Raw genomic sequence first — 17500 nt, 5'->3', positions numbered from 1 at the left:
TGGCCGCCGCCGACCAACGCCACCAGCGCCTGCCTGCGCTTTTTCTACCTTCACCGCCTACTTTCTCATCTGTCCGACCGCTGCGCCCGGCTGGCCTGCGCCCCGCCCGTCCGCCCGCCGCCAGATGCGCGAGGGGGTGGGGGGGGGGGGGTCGGTCGTGCGCCAGGTAAGCTGCCGCGCTCGTGCACGTGGCCTCCCCGCCGCCGGGGTAGGTTGGTGCTCGGTTCAGCCATCGGCGGTCCCCTCCATTGCAGGGATCCGCTGGGTGTCGCGGCGCCGCACGCGCCCTTGGCCCACGTACGCGTCGCGGACACCCCTTTTCTCTTTCTCTCTCAGGATTCGTATATGACAATGCCGAGAAACGTACCGACAATTTGCTGCACCGCCCGCCGGACCGCTCACAAGGCTCTCCTCGTCCCGAGGACACTAGCCTTCTCGCGGAACCGGAGGCTGCACGCGGACCGCTCTGGCGACCGGACGTCTCCGGCCTCTGCTGGAGCGGGGAGGGAACGCGCGGGTGCCGCCCGACCTTCTGGAAATCGCACATCGGCCGGCCGTCAGTCGGTAGCACCGCGCGCGCAGAGCCTCTCCTTCCTCTCGTTGGTGACCGAGGATCAACGCTTCGGTTGAGTCAGGCTGAACCGGGCATCTCCCTGCCACTCTGGCCTATGGAACTCTCCCGACTCTTTCGCCTTGCCCCTACGGCGCGAAAGAGTGCTGCTGCGGCCGGCGCGCCCGTCCCTTGCTCTCTCGGGCCATGTCTGTCGTCGCAGTGCCGCGCCATCCCCTATCGAGCCGCGTCGCTGGGTGAGGTCCGCACCCGCACCCTTCCGCCGAGCTGGCTCTCAGGACGGTCGACGGTCGCCGCTCGCCTCCGTCGGCCCAGGGCCTAACGCCGCGCCGGTGAACGCCTCGCCATCCCACCCCGTCGATCGCGCCGGTGAGGTCCGCACCTTCACCGCCTAGGTATATGCGCGTGGGTGTAGCTGCCTTCTCGGGATGGTCGACGGTCGTTCGACCGGCCCCCGTCATCTATGCGCACAGCAGTCCCGTCCGCCGGCGGGAGACTCCGTCAATCGATCGTGGTGCAAACGTGCGAATGCCCAACGTCAATTCCGCCCAAAGCATGAAGCCCTCGGTCGGCAATCGGGCCGCCCCGCGGCAGACCCACCTGCCCACCTCCGGAGATGGTAACGAGCCGAGCACGGAAGTTCGGCGCACGTGTCGAGACCGTCGCTTCCACTCGGCCTCTCCCAAAGGTAGGACCGACCAAGCCGGATCGATCGGGGAACAGAGGTCTAACGCAGACGACACTCGCGAGGGCACCAGCGGCAGGCTTGTCCCTTCTCCGTCTTGGTACACACAATGCCTCTTTGCTTTTCGGATCGATATAAAGCTTTTGCCACCGTCGGTCTGCCGGCCGCCGCCCGCGGTCCGCGCTCAGACTCTGTCTGTCCGCAGCCCCCGCTGCGTTCTTGGACTTTGTCATTTTTTTCGGAAATAGCGAAAAAAAGCTTTTATCATTGTAAGTCGGAGCTCGCCCGGCCTCCCGCTTACTGAGTCACAATTGAGTAAGGCTCACTTAGAACTCTGCACTGTGTCAACCGTACCACTAGTCACCCTGCTAAGTGTGTCTGGAAAACGTGTTCCCGTAAATCTCCGGGAACCCCGCCAATCCCCCCGTACAGAAATTGCATGTGTCAAGTCGGCGGGATGCCTCCCGGAAGTCCTACCGGGAAGGTCGCACTCTGGCCCCGCCAGGCGGGGCAAATCCGACCCCCATAGTGACTTCCGGGCCTAACTCGTTAACCAGAGCCGCGACAGACCGTGCAACAATGACATGTGTCAAACCGGCGGCACGACGCCCGGAGCTCATGCCGGTCGCGGGGCACCTCGGGCCCGCCCGACGGGGCAGATCCGACCTTCACAGGCTTCCGACGGCAATTGGTTAACCGGCGTGGCGCCGAGGGCACGCGGCTGGCTCGGCGGGCGGCCCTCCGGTAGTGCCGCCGTCGATCGGCCGCCTCGGTCGGCAGGAGGGCCCCGAAGTCGCCTTCATTCTGACTTCCGAGTCGGGACTTAGATTACTTTCGACTCTTCAGCCAAGGTCTCGGATCGACGGCGGGACCTGCGGTTGTCCCTCCGAAAATGCCGCCGCTCGGCCGGCACGGCCCGCCGAATACGTCCCCTTACTGGCTCCCGCCTCGGGACTTTGTCAGAAATTCATTCGGGCAAGGTTTCCATTCGGCGGCCGGAGCACCGGTAGTCATACGGAAAATGCCGCCCCTCGGCCGGCATGGGCCTGCGAATAGGTCCCGCTGACAGACTTCCGCGATTGGGTATTTGTCCGAAAATCCATACCGGCAATCTTCGGAATCGTGCGGAAAAGCTGCCGCGTGGCCCGGGTTAACCAATTGGGGAGGCCGGTGCCATCTACCGAATACTTCAACAACTCGTGAAAACGGCCTCCCTATATATCTGCAGGAACCCCGCCAATGCCCCCGTACAGAAATTGCATGTGTCAAAGGGGCGGCCGAATCTGACCCCGGCGGCCGAGCCTCTGGAACTCCGGGTCGGCCTCGGCCGGCAAATCCGACCCCCATCCAGACTTCCGGAGCGGACTTGGTTAACGAATTGCCACCGGGCAAATGGTTAACCGACAGATCTTGGAGGCTCGTTACCCAAGCCATCCCCCGCCGGTGCGAAAAGTTAACAATCAGCGGGCGGGCAATTCGTGAACCGACCGGGACCGGGCAATTCGTTAACCATTCGGAACCGGGCAATTCGTTAACCAACCTTGTCCTGGCAATGAGTGCACCAACCCGGCCGGACAATTCGTTAACCAAGCTGGCTCTGGCAATTCGTTAACCAACCTGGCCGGGACAATTCGTTAACCAACCCGGCCGGACAATTCGTTAACCAAGCTGGCTCTGGCAATTCGTTAACCAACCTGACCCTGACAATTCGTTAACCAACCCTGTCCTGGCAATGAGTGCACCAACCCGGCCGGACAATTCGGTAACCAACCAGACCCTGGCAATTCGTTAACCAACCAGGACGGGCAATTCGTCAACCAACCCTGTCCTGGCAATGAGTGCACCAACCCGGCCGGACAATTCGGTAACCAACCAGACCCTGGCAATTCGTTAACCAACCTGACCCGGACAATTCGTTAACCAACCAGGACGGGCAATTCGTTAACCAACCAGGCCCGGACAATACTTTAACCACCCTGGTTTTCCAATTCGTGAACCAACTGGGAACGGACAATTCGGTAACCAACCCTGTCCTGGCAATGAGTGCACCAACCCGGCCGGACAATTCGTTAACCACCCTGTCCTTGCCAATTCGTGAACCAACTGGGAACGGACAATTCGTTAACCAACCCGGCCGGACAGTTCGTTAACCAAGCTGGCTCTGGCAATTCGTTAACCTACCCGGCCATGGCAATTCGTTAACCAACCTGACCCTGACAATTCGTTAACCAGCCAGGACGGGCAATTCGTTAACCAACCTGGCCCGGACAATTCCTTAACCACCCTGGCCTTGCCAATTCGTGAACCAACTGGGAACGGACAATTCATTAAACAACCCTGTCCTGGCAATGAGTGCACCAACCCAGCCGGACAATTCGTTAACCAAGCTGGCTCTGGCAATTCGTTAACCTACTCGGACATGCCAATTCGTTAACCAGTCTGACCCGGACAATTCGCTAACCAACCCTACTCGGGCAAATCGTTAACCAAGCCCAACCCCGACAATTCGTTAACCAACCCTGCACGGTCAAGTCGTTAACCAAGCCCACACCCGACAATTCGTTAACCAACCCATACATGGCAATTCGCTAAACAACCCGGCTCGGGCAAATGGTTAACCAAGCCGGCCGGGCAAATCGTTAACCGGCCCGGCAGTCCCGACAATTCGACAATCAACCAGCTGAGGACAAACCCTTCGCCCTCAATAACAACTAGTTCTTGCCCCGCCGTCAAAATGTCCCGGCCGATGTTCATCAGAAACTCCTTGCTGGCCCATGGGCCCCCCCTCCTTACCTTAAGAGAGTCATAGTTACTCCCGCCGTTTACCCGCGCCGCACTGAATTTCGTCAAGTTGGGTCTGGCAACCCGCTAACCCGGCCGGCCGGGCCTGACAACGCTCTAGAAACCCGGAACAGGCAGTTTCGTGAACCAACCGCGCACGCTCCTGACAATGCGTTCACCCACCCTGCTCGGGCAAATCGTTAACCAAGCCCAACCCTGACAATGCGTTAATCAACCCGGCCATGGCAATTCATTAACCAACCCGGCTCGGGCAAATGGTTAACCAAGCCGGCCGGGCAAATCGTTGACCGGCCCGGCAGTCCCGACGATTCGACAATCAACCAGCTGAGGACAAACCCTTCGCCCTCAATAACAACTAGTTCTTGCCCCGCCGTCAAAATGTCCCGGCCGATGTTCATCAGAAACTCCTTGCTGGCCCATGGGCCCCCCTCCTTACCTTAAGAGAGTCATAGTTACTCCCGCTGTTTACCCGCGCCGCACTGAATTTCGTCAAGTTGGGTCTGGCAAGCCGCTAACCCGGCCGGCCGGGACTGACAACGCTCTAGAAACCCGGAACAGGCAGTTTCGTGAACCAACCGCGCACGCTCCTGACAATGCGTTAGCCAACCCTGCTCGGGCAAATCGTTAATCAAGCCCAACCCTGAAACTGCGTTAACCAACCCGGCCATGGCAATTCATTAACCAACCCGGCTCGGACAAATGGTTAACCAAGCCCAACCCAGACAATTCGGTAACCAACCCGGCTCGGGCAAATGGTTAACCAAGCCGGCCGGGCAAATCGCTAACCGGCCCGGCAGTCCCGACAATTCGACAATCAACCCGCTGAGGACAAACCCTTCGCCCTCAATAACAACTAGTTCTTGCCCCGCCGTCAAAATGTCCCGGCCGATGTTCATCAGAAACTCCTTGCTGGCCCATGGGCCCCCCTCCTTACCTTAAGAGAGTCATAGTTACTCCCGCCGTTTACCCGCGCCGCACTGAATTTCGTCAAGTTGGGTCTGGCAAGCCGCTAACCCGGCCGGCCGGGCCTGACAACGCTCTAGAAACCCGGAACAGGCAGTTTCGTGAACCAACCGCGCACGCTCCTGACAATGCGTTCACCCACCCTGCTCGGGCAAATCGTTAATCAAGCCCAACCCTGAAACTGCGTTAACCAACCCGGCCATGGCAATTCATTAACCAACCCGGCTCGGGCAAATGGTTAACCAAGCCGGCCGGGCAAATCGTTGACCGGCCCGGCAGTCCCGACGATTCGACAATCAACCAGCTGAGGACAAACCCTTCGCCCTCAATAACAACTAGTTCTTGCCCCGCCGTCAAAATGTCCCGGCCGATGTTCATCAGAAACTCCTTGCTGGCCCATGGGCCCCCCTCCTTAACCTTAAGAGAGTCATAGTTACTCCCGCCGATTACCCGCGCTGCACTGAATTTCGTCAAGTTGGGTCTGGCAAGCCGCTAACCCGGCCGGCCGGGCCTGACAACGCTCTAGAAACCCGGAACAGGCAGTTTCGTGAACCAACCGCGCACGCTCCTGACAATGCGTTAGCCAACCCTGCTCGGGCAAATCGTTAATCAAGCCCAACCCTGAAACTGCGTTAACCAACCCGGCCATGGCAATTCATTAACCAACCCGGCTCGGACAAATGGTTAACCAAGCCCAACCCAGACAATTCGGTAACCAACCCGGCTCGGGCAAATGGTTAACCAAGCCGGCCGGGCAAATCGCTAACCGGCCCGGCAGTCCCGACAATTCGACAATCAACCCGCTGAGGACAAACCCTTCGCCCTCAATAACAACTAGTTCTTGCCCCGCCGTCAAAATGTCCCGGCCGATGTTCATCAGAAACTCCTTGCTGGCCCATGGGCCCCCCTCCTTACCTTAAGAGAGTCATAGTTACTCCCGCCGTTTACCCGCGCCGCACTGAATTTCGTCAAGTTGGGTCTGGCAAGCCGCTAACCCGGCCGGCCGGGCCTGACAACGCTCTAGAAACCCGGAACAGGCAGTTTCGTGAACCAACCGCGCACGCTCCTGACAATGCGTTCACCCACCCTGCTCGGGCAAATCGTTAACCAAGCCCAACCCTGACAATGCGTTAATCAACCCGGCCATGGCAATTCATTAACCAACCCGGCTCGGACAAATGGTTAACCAAGCCCAACCCTGACAATTCGGTAACCAACCCGGCTCGGGCAAATGGTTGATCAAGCCGGCCGGGCAAATCGGTAACCGGCCCGGCAGCCCCGACTATTCGACAATCAACCAGCTGAGGACAAACCCTTCACCCTCAATAACAACTACGTCTTGCCCCGCCGTCAAAATGTCCCGGCCGATGTTCATCAGAAACTCCTTGCTGGCCCATGGGCCCCCCTCCTTACCTTAAGAGAGTCATAGTTACTCCCGCCGATTACCCGCGCTGCACTGAATTTCGTCAAGTTGGGTCTGGCAAGCCGCTAACCCGGCCGGCCGGGCCTGACAATGCTCTAGAAACCCGGAACAGGCAGTTTCGTGAACCAACTGCGCACGCTCCTGACAATGTGTTCACCCACCCTGCTCGGGCAAATCGTTAACCAAGCCCAAACCCGACAATTCGGTAACCAACCCAACCATGACAATTCGCTAACCAACCCGGCCCGGGCAAATGGTTAACCAAGCCCAAACCTGAAATTCGTTAACCAACCCGGCCCGGGCAAATGGTTAACCAAGCCGGCCGGGCAAATCGGTAACCGGCCCGGCAGCCCCGACTATTCGACAATCAACCAGCTGAGGAGAAACCCTTCACCCTCAATAACAACTACGTCTTGCCCCGCCGTCAAAATGTCCCGGCCGATGTTCATCAGAAACTCCTTGCTGGCCCATGGGCCCCCCTCCTTAACCTTAAGAGAGTCATAGTTACTCCCGCCGATTACCCGCGCCGCACTGAATTTCGTCAAGTTGGGTCTGGCAAGCCGCTAACCCGGCCGGCCGGGACTGACAACGCTCTAGAAACCCGGAACAGGCAGTTTCGTGAACCAACCGCGCACGCTCCTGACAATGCGTTAGCCAACCCTGCTCGGGCAAATCGTTAATCAAGCCCAACCCTGAAACTGCGTTAACCAACCCGGCCATGGCAATTCATTAACCAACCCGGCTCGGACAAATGGTTAACCAAGCCCAACCCAGACAATTCGGTAACCAACCCGGCTCGGGCAAATGGTTAACCAAGCCGGCCGGGCAAATCGCTAACCGGCCCGGCAGTCCCGACAATTCGACAATCAACCCGCTGAGGACAAACCCTTCGCCCTCAATAACAACTAGTTCTTGCCCCGCCGTCAAAATGTCCCGGCCGATGTTCATCAGAAACTCCTTGCTGGCCCATGGGCCCCCCTCCTTACCTTAAGAGAGTCATAGTTACTCCCGCCGTTTACCCGCGCCGCACTGAATTTCGTCAAGTTGGGTCTGGCAAGCCGCTAACCCGGCCGGCCGGGCCTGACAACGCTCTAGAAACCCGGAACAGGCAGTTTCGTGAACCAACCGCGCACGCTCCTGACAATGCGTTCACCCACCCTGCTCGGGCAAATCGTTAATCAAGCCCAACCCTGAAACTGCGTTAACCAACCCGGCCATGGCAATTCATTAACCAACCCGGCTCGGACAAATGGTTAACCAAGCCCAACCCAGACAATTCGGTAACCAACCCGGCTCGGGCAAATGGTTAACCAAGCCGGCCGGGCAAATCGCTAACCGGCCCGGCAGTCCCGACAATTCGACAATCAACCCGCTGAGGACAAACCCTTCGCCCTCAATAACAACTAGTTCTTGCCCCGCCGTCAAAATGTCCCGGCCGATGTTCATCAGAAACTCCTTGCTGGCCCATGGGCCCCCCTCCTTACCTTAAGAGAGTCATAGTTACTCCCGCCGTTTACCCGCGCCGCACTGAATTTCGTCAAGTTGGGTCTGGCAAGCCGCTAACCCGGCCGGCCGGGCCTGACAACGCTCTAGAAACCCGGAACAGGCAGTTTCGTGAACCAACCGCGCACGCTCCTGACAATGCGTTCACCCACCCTGCTCGGGCAAATCGTTAACCAAGCCCAACCCTGACAATGCGTTAATCAACCCGGCCATGGCAATTCATTAACCAACCCGGCTCGGGCAAATGGTTAACCAAGCCGGCCGGGCAAATCGTTGACCGGCCCGGCAGTCCCGACGATTCGACAATCAACCAGCTGAGGACAAACCCTTCGCCCTCAATAACAACTAGTTCTTGCCCCGCCGTCAAAATGTCCCGGCCGATGTTCATCAGAAACTCCTTGCTGGCCCATGGGCCCTCCTCCTTAACCTGAAGAGAGTCATAGTTACTCCCGCCGTTTACCCGCGCCGCACTGAATTTCGTCAAGTTGGGTCTGGCAACCCGCTAACCCGGCCGGCCGGGCCTGACAACGCTCTAGAAACCCGGAACAGGCAGTTTCGTGAACCAACCGCGCACGCTCCTGACAATGCGTTAGCCAACCCTGCTCGGGCAAATCGTTAATCAAGCCCAACCCTGAAACTGCGTTAACCAACCCGGGCATGGCAATTCATTAACCAACCCGGCTCGGACAAATGGTTAACCAAGCCCAACCCTGACAATTCGGTAACCAACCCGGCTCGGGCAAATGGTTGATCAAGCCGGCCGGGCAAATCGGTAACCGGCCCGGCAGCCCCGACTATTCGACAATCAACCAGCTGAGGACAAACCCTTCACCCTCAATAACAACTACGTCTTGCCCCGCCGTCAAAATGTCCCGGCCGATGTTCATCAGAAACTCCTTGCTGGCCCATGGGCCCCCCTCCTTAACCTTAAGAGAGTCATAGTTACTCCCGCCGATTACCCGCGCCGCACTGAATTTCGTCAAGTTGGGTCTGGCAAGCCGCTAACCCGGCCGGCCGGGACTGACAACGCTCTAGAAACCCGGAACAGGCAGTTTCGTGAACCAACCGCGCACGCTCCTGACAATGCGTTAGCCAACCCTGCTCGGGCAAATCGTTAATCAAGCCCAACCCTGAAACTGCGTTAACCAACCCGGCCATGGCAATTCATTAACCAACCCGGCTCGGACAAATGGTTAACCAAGCCCAACCCAGACAATTCGGTAACCAACCCGGCTCGGGCAAATGGTTAACCAAGCCGGCCGGGCAAATCGCTAACCGGCCCGGCAGTCCCGACAATTCGACAATCAACCCGCTGAGGACAAACCCTTCGCCCTCAATAACAACTAGTTCTTGCCCCGCCGTCAAAATGTCCCGGCCGATGTTCATCAGAAACTCCTTGCTGGCCCATGGGCCCCCCTCCTTACCTTAAGAGAGTCATAGTTACTCCCGCCGTTTACCCGCGCCGCACTGAATTTCGTCAAGTTGGGTCTGGCAAGCCGCTAACCCGGCCGGCCGGGCCTGACAACGCTCTAGAAACCCGGAACAGGCAGTTTCGTGAACCAACCGCGCACGCTCCTGACAATGCGTTCACCCACCCTGCTCGGGCAAATCGTTAATCAAGCCCAACCCTGAAACTGCGTTAACCAACCCGGCCATGGCAATTCATTAACCAACCCGGCTCGGGCAAATGGTTAACCAAGCCGGCCGGGCAAATCGTTGACCGGCCCGGCAGTCCCGACGATTCGACAATCAACCAGCTGAGGACAAACCCTTCGCCCTCAATAACAACTAGTTCTTGCCCCGCCGTCAAAATGTCCCGGCCGATGTTCATCAGAAACTCCTTGCTGGCCCATGGGCCCCCCTCCTTAACCTTAAGAGAGTCATAGTTACTCCCGCCGATTACCCGCGCTGCACTGAATTTCGTCAAGTTGGGTCTGGCAAGCCGCTAACCCGGCCGGCCGGGCCTGACAACGCTCTAGAAACCCGGAACAGGCAGTTTCGTGAACCAACCGCGCACGCTCCTGACAATGCGTTAGCCAACCCTGCTCGGGCAAATCGTTAATCAAGCCCAACCCTGAAACTGCGTTAACCAACCCGGCCATGGCAATTCATTAACCAACCCGGCTCGGACAAATGGTTAACCAAGCCCAACCCAGACAATTCGGTAACCAACCCGGCTCGGGCAAATGGTTAACCAAGCCGGCCGGGCAAATCGCTAACCGGCCCGGCAGTCCCGACAATTCGACAATCAACCCGCTGAGGACAAACCCTTCGCCCTCAATAACAACTAGTTCTTGCCCCGCCGTCAAAATGTCCCGGCCGATGTTCATCAGAAACTCCTTGCTGGCCCATGGGCCCCCCTCCTTACCTTAAGAGAGTCATAGTTACTCCCGCCGTTTACCCGCGCCGCACTGAATTTCGTCAAGTTGGGTCTGGCAAGCCGCTAACCCGGCCGGCCGGGCCTGACAACGCTCTAGAAACCCGGAACAGGCAGTTTCGTGAACCAACCGCGCACGCTCCTGACAATGCGTTCACCCACCCTGCTCGGGCAAATCGTTAACCAAGCCCAACCCTGACAATGCGTTAATCAACCCGGCCATGGCAATTCATTAACCAACCCGGCTCGGGCAAATGGTTAACCAAGCCGGCCGGGCAAATCGTTGACCGGCCCGGCAGTCCCGACGATTCGACAATCAACCAGCTGAGGACAAACCCTTCGCCCTCAATAACAACTAGTTCTTGCCCCGCCGTCAAAATGTCCCGGCCGATGTTCATCAGAAACTCCTTGCTGGCCCATGGGCCCTCCTCCTTAACCTGAAGAGAGTCATAGTTACTCCCGCCGTTTACCCGCGCCGCACTGAATTTCGTCAAGTTGGGTCTGGCAACCCGCTAACCCGGCCGGCCGGGCCTGACAACGCTCTAGAAACCCGGAACAGGCAGTTTCGTGAACCAACCGCGCACGCTCCTGACAATGCGTTAGCCAACCCTGCTCGGGCAAATCGTTAATCAAGCCCAACCCTGAAACTGCGTTAACCAACCCGGGCATGGCAATTCATTAACCAACCCGGCTCGGACAAATGGTTAACCAAGCCCAACCCTGACAATTCGGTAACCAACCCGGCTCGGGCAAATGGTTGATCAAGCCGGCCGGGCAAATCGGTAACCGGCCCGGCAGCCCCGACTATTCGACAATCAACCAGCTGAGGACAAACCCTTCACCCTCAATAACAACTACGTCTTGCCCCGCCGTCAAAATGTCCCGGCCGATGTTCATCAGAAACTCCTTGCTGGCCCATGGGCCCCCCTCCTTACCTTAAGAGAGTCATAGTTACTCCCGCCGATTACCCGCGCTGCACTGAATTTCGTCAAGTTGGGTCTGGCAAGCCGCTAACCCGGCCGGCCGGGCCTGACAATGCTCTAGAAACCCGGAACAGGCAGTTTCGTGAACCAACTGCGCACGCTCCTGACAATGTGTTCACCCACCCTGCTCGGGCAAATCGTTAACCAAGCCCAAACCCGACAATTCGGTAACCAACCCAACCATGACAATTCGCTAACCAACCCGGCCCGGGCAAATGGTTAACCAAGCCCAAACCTGACAATTCGTTAACCAACCCGGCCCGGGCAAATGGTTAACCAAGCCGGCCGGGCAAATCGGTAACCGGCCCGGCAGCCCCGACTATTCGACAATCAACCAGCTGAGGAGAAACCCTTCACCCTCAATAACAACTACGTCTTGCCCCGCCGTCAAAATGTCCCGGCCGATGTTCATCAGAAACTCCTTGCTGGCCCATGGGCCCCCCCTCCTTACCTTAAGAGAGTCATAGTTACTCCCGCCGATTACCCGCGCTGCACTGAATTTCGTCAAGTTGGGTCTGGCAAGGCGCTAACCCGGCCGGCCGGGCCTGACAATGCTCTAGAAACCCGGAACAGGCAGTTTCGTGAACCAACTGCGCACGCTCCTGACAATGTGTTCACCCACCCTGCTCGGGCAAATCGTTAACCAAGCCCAAACCCGACAATTCGGTAACCAACCCAACCATGACAATTCGCTAACCAACCCGGCCCGGGCAAATGGTTAACCAAGCCCAAACCTGACAATTCGCTAACCAACCCGGCCCGGGCAAATGGTTAACCAAGCCGGCCGGGCAAATCGGTAACCGGCCCGGCAGCCCCGACTATTCGACAATCAACCAGCTGAGGACAAACCCTTCGCCCTCAATAACAACTAGTTCTTGCCCCGCCGTCAAAATGTCCCGGCCGATGTTCATCAGAAACTCCTTGCTGGCCCATGGGCCGACAATTCGTTAACCAACCCAACCATGACAATTCGCTAACCAACCCGGCCCGGGCAAATGGTTAACCAAGCCCAAACCTGACAATTCGTTAACCAACCCGGCCCGGGCAAATGGTTAACCAAGCCGGCCGGGCAAATCGTTGACCGGCCCGGCAGTCCCGACGATTCGACAATCAACCAGCTGAGGACAAACCCTTCGCCCTCAATAACAACTAGTTCTTGCCCCGCCGTCAAAATGTCCCGGCCGATGTTCATCAGAAACTCCTTGCTGGCCCATGGGCCCCCCTCCTTAACCTTAAGAGAGTCATAGTTACTCCCGCCGATTACCCGCGCTGCACTGAATTTCGTCAAGTTGGGTCTGGCAAGCCGCTAACCCGGCCGGCCGGGCCTGACAACGCTCTAGAAACCCGGAACAGGCAGTTTCGTGAACCAACCGCGCACGCTCCTGACAATGCGTTAGCCAACCCTGCTCGGGCAAATCGTTAATCAAGCCCAACCCTGAAACTGCGTTAACCAACCCGGCCATGGCAATTCATTAACCAACCCGGCTCGGACAAATGGTTAACCAAGCCCAACCCAGACAATTCGGTAACCAACCCGGCTCGGGCAAATGGTTAACCAAGCCGGCCGGGCAAATCGCTAACCGGCCCGGCAGTCCCGACAATTCGACAATCAACCCGCTGAGGACAAACCCTTCGCCCTCAATAACAACTAGTTCTTGCCCCGCCGTCAAAATGTCCCGGCCGATGTTCATCAGAAACTCCTTGCTGGCCCATGGGCCCCCCTCCTTACCTTAAGAGAGTCATAGTTACTCCCGCCGTTTACCCGCGCCGCACTGAATTTCGTCAAGTTGGGTCTGGCAAGCCGCTAACCCGGCCGGCCGGGCCTGACAACGCTCTAGAAACCCGGAACAGGCAGTTTCGTGAACCAACCGCGCACGCTCCTGACAATGCGTTCACCCACCCTGCTCGGGCAAATCGTTAACCAAGCCCAACCCTGACAATGCGTTAATCAACCCGGCCATGGCAATTCATTAACCAACCCGGCTCGGACAAATGGTTAACCAAGCCCAACCCTGACAATTCGGTAACCAACCCGGCTCGGGCAAATGGTTGATCAAGCCGGCCGGGCAAATCGGTAACCGGCCCGGCAGCCCCGACTATTCGACAATCAACCAGCTGAGGACAAACCCTTCACCCTCAATAACAACTACGTCTTGCCCCGCCGTCAAAATGTCCCGGCCGATGTTCATCAGAAACTCCTTGCTGGCCCATGGGCCCCCCTCCTTACCTTAAGAGAGTCATAGTTACTCCCGCCGATTACCCGCGCTGCACTGAATTTCGTCAAGTTGGGTCTGGCAAGCCGCTAACCCGGCCGGCCGGGCCTGACAATGCTCTAGAAACCCGGAACAGGCAGTTTCGTGAACCAACTGCGCACGCTCCTGACAATGTGTTCACCCACCCTGCTCGGGCAAATCGTTAACCAAGCCCAAACCCGACAATTCGGTAACCAACCCAACCATGACAATTCGCTAACCAACCCGGCCCGGGCAAATGGTTAACCAAGCCCAAACCTGAAATTCGTTAACCAACCCGGCCCGGGCAAATGGTTAACCAAGCCGGCCGGGCAAATCGGTAACCGGCCCGGCAGCCCCGACTATTCGACAATCAACCAGCTGAGGAGAAACCCTTCACCCTCAATAACAACTACGTCTTGCCCCGCCGTCAAAATGTCCCGGCCGATGTTCATCAGAAACTCCTTGCTGGCCCATGGGCCCCCCTCCTTAACCTTAAGAGAGTCATAGTTACTCCCGCCGATTACCCGCGCCGCACTGAATTTCGTCAAGTTGGGTCTGGCAAGCCGCTAACCCGGCCGGCCGGGACTGACAACGCTCTAGAAACCCGGAACAGGCAGTTTCGTGAACCAACCGCGCACGCTCCTGACAATGCGTTAGCCAACCCTGCTCGGGCAAATCGTTAATCAAGCCCAACCCTGAAACTGCGTTAACCAACCCGGCCATGGCAATTCATTAACCAACCCGGCTCGGACAAATGGTTAACCAAGCCCAACCCAGACAATTCGGTAACCAACCCGGCTCGGGCAAATGGTTAACCAAGCCGGCCGGGCAAATCGCTAACCGGCCCGGCAGTCCCGACAATTCGACAATCAACCCGCTGAGGACAAACCCTTCGCCCTCAATAACAACTAGTTCTTGCCCCGCCGTCAAAATGTCCCGGCCGATGTTCATCAGAAACTCCTTGCTGGCCCATGGGCCCCCCTCCTTACCTTAAGAGAGTCATAGTTACTCCCGCCGTTTACCCGCGCCGCACTGAATTTCGTCAAGTTGGGTCTGGCAAGCCGCTAACCCGGCCGGCCGGGCCTGACAACGCTCTAGAAACCCGGAACAGGCAGTTTCGTGAACCAACCGCGCACGCTCCTGACAATGCGTTCACCCACCCTGCTCGGGCAAATCGTTAATCAAGCCCAACCCTGAAACTGCGTTAACCAACCCGGCCATGGCAATTCATTAACCAACCCGGCTCGGGCAAATGGTTAACCAAGCCGGCCGGGCAAATCGTTGACCGGCCCGGCAGTCCCGACGATTCGACAATCAACCAGCTGAGGACAAACCCTTCGCCCTCAATAACAACTAGTTCTTGCCCCGCCGTCAAAATGTCCCGGCCGATGTTCATCAGAAACTCCTTGCTGGCCCATGGGCCCCCCTCCTTAACCTTAAGAGAGTCATAGTTACTCCCGCCGATTACCCGCGCTGCACTGAATTTCGTCAAGTTGGGTCTGGCAAGCCGCTAACCCGGCCGGCCGGGCCTGACAACGCTCTAGAAACCCGGAACAGGCAGTTTCGTGAACCAACCGCGCACGCTCCTGACAATGCGTTAGCCAACCCTGCTCGGGCAAATCGTTAATCAAGCCCAACCCTGAAACTGCGTTAACCAACCCGGCCATGGCAATTCATTAACCAACCCGGCTCGGACAAATGGTTAACCAAGCCCAACCCAGACAATTCGGTAACCAACCCGGCTCGGGCAAATGGTTAACCAAGCCGGCCGGGCAAATCGCTAACCGGCCCGGCAGTCCCGACAATTCGACAATCAACCCGCTGAGGACAAACCCTTCGCCCTCAATAACAACTAGTTCTTGCCCCGCCGTCAAAATGTCCCGGCCGATGTTCATCAGAAACTCCTTGCTGGCCCATGGGCCCCCCTCCTTACCTTAAGAGAGTCATAGTTACTCCCGCCGTTTACCCGCGCCGCACTGAATTTCGTCAAGTTGGGTCTGGCAAGCCGCTAACCCGGCCGGCCGGGCCTGACAACGCTCTAGAAACCCGGAACAGGCAGTTTCGTGAACCAACCGCGCACGCTCCTGACAATGCGTTCACCCACCCTGCTCGGGCAAATCGTTAACCAAGCCCAACCCTGACAATGCGTTAATCAACCCGGCCATGGCAATTCATTAACCAACCCGGCTCGGGCAAATGGTTAACCAAGCCGGCCGGGCAAATCGTTGACCGGCCCGGCAGTCCCGACGATTCGACAATCAACCAGCTGAGGACAAACCCTTCGCCCTCAATAACAACTAGTTCTTGCCCCGCCGTCAAAATGTCCCGGCCGATGTTCATCAGAAACTCCTTGCTGGCCCATGGGCCCTCCTCCTTAACCTGAAGAGAGTCATAGTTACTCCCGCCGTTTACCCGCGCCGCACTGAATTTCGTCAAGTTGGGTCTGGCAACCCGCTAACCCGGCCGGCCGGGCCTGACAACGCTCTAGAAACCCGGAACAGGCAGTTTCGTGAACCAACCGCGCACGCTCCTGACAATGCGTTAGCCAACCCTGCTCGGGCAAATCGTTAATCAAGCCCAACCCTGAAACTGCGTTAACCAACCCGGGCATGGCAATTCATTAACCAACCCGGCTCGGACAAATGGTTAACCAAGCCCAACCCTGACAATTCGGTAACCAACCCGGCTCGGGCAAATGGTTGATCAAGCCGGCCGGGCAAATCGGTAACCGGCCCGGCAGCCCCGACTATTCGACAATCAACCAGCTGAGGACAAACCCTTCACCCTCAATAACAACTACGTCTTGCCCCGCCGTCAAAATGTCCCGGCCGATGTTCATCAGAAACTCCTTGCTGGCCCATGGGCCCCCCTCCTTACCTTAAGAGAGTCATAGTTACTCCCGCCGATTACCCGCGCTGCACTGAATTTCGTCAAGTTGGGTCTGGCAAGCCGCTAACCCGGCCGGCCGGGCCTGACAATGCTCTAGAAACCCGGAACAGGCAGTTTCGTGAACCAACTGCGCACGCTCCTGACAATGTGTTCACCCACCCTGCTCGGGCAAATCGTTAACCAAGCCCAAACCCGACAATTCGGTAACCAACCCAACCATGACAATTCGCTAACCAACCCGGCCCGGGCAAATGGTTAACCAAGCCCAAACCTGACAATTCGTTAACCAACCCGGCCCGGGCAAATGGTTAACCAAGCCGGCCGGGCAAATCGGTAACCGGCCCGGCAGCCCCGACTATTCGACAATCAACCAGCTGAGGAGAAACCCTTCACCCTCAATAACAACTACGTCTTGCCCCGCCGTCAAAATGTCCCGGCCGATGTTCATCAGAAACTCCTTGCTGGCCCATGGGCCCCCCCTCCTTACCTTAAGAGAGTCATAGTTACTCCCGCCGATTACCCGCGCTGCACTGAATTTCGTCAAGTTGGGTCTGGCAAGGCGCTAACCCGGCCGGCCGGGCCTGACAATGCTCTAGAAACCCGGAACAGGCAGTTTCGTGAACCAACTGCGCACGCTCCTGACAATGTGTTCACCCACCCTGCTCGGGCAAATCGTTAACCAAGCCCAAACCCGACAATTCGGTAACCAACCCAACCATGACAATTCGCTAACCAACCCGGCCCGGGCAAATGGTTAACCAAGCCCAAACCTGACAATTCGCTAACCAACCCGGCCCGGGCAAATGGTTAACCAAGCCGGCCGGGCAAATCGGTAACCGGCCCGGCAGCCCCGACTATTCGACAATCAACCAGCTGAGGACAAACCCTTCGCCCTCAATAACAACTAGTTCTTGCCCCGCCGTCAAAATGTCCCGGCCGATGTTCATCAGAAACTCCTTGCTGGCCCATGGGCCGACAATTCGTTAACCAACCCAACCATGACAATTCGCTAACCAACCCGGCCCGGGCAAATGGTTAACCAAGCCCAAACCTGACAATTCGTTAACCAA

Source organism: Mobula birostris, unplaced genomic scaffold, assembly GCF_030028105.1.
Source record: "Mobula birostris isolate sMobBir1 unplaced genomic scaffold, sMobBir1.hap1 scaffold_1320, whole genome shotgun sequence".
Lineage (NCBI taxonomy): Eukaryota > Metazoa > Chordata > Chondrichthyes > Myliobatiformes > Myliobatidae > Mobula > Mobula birostris.
Note: the sequence above shows the minus strand (reverse complement) of the source record.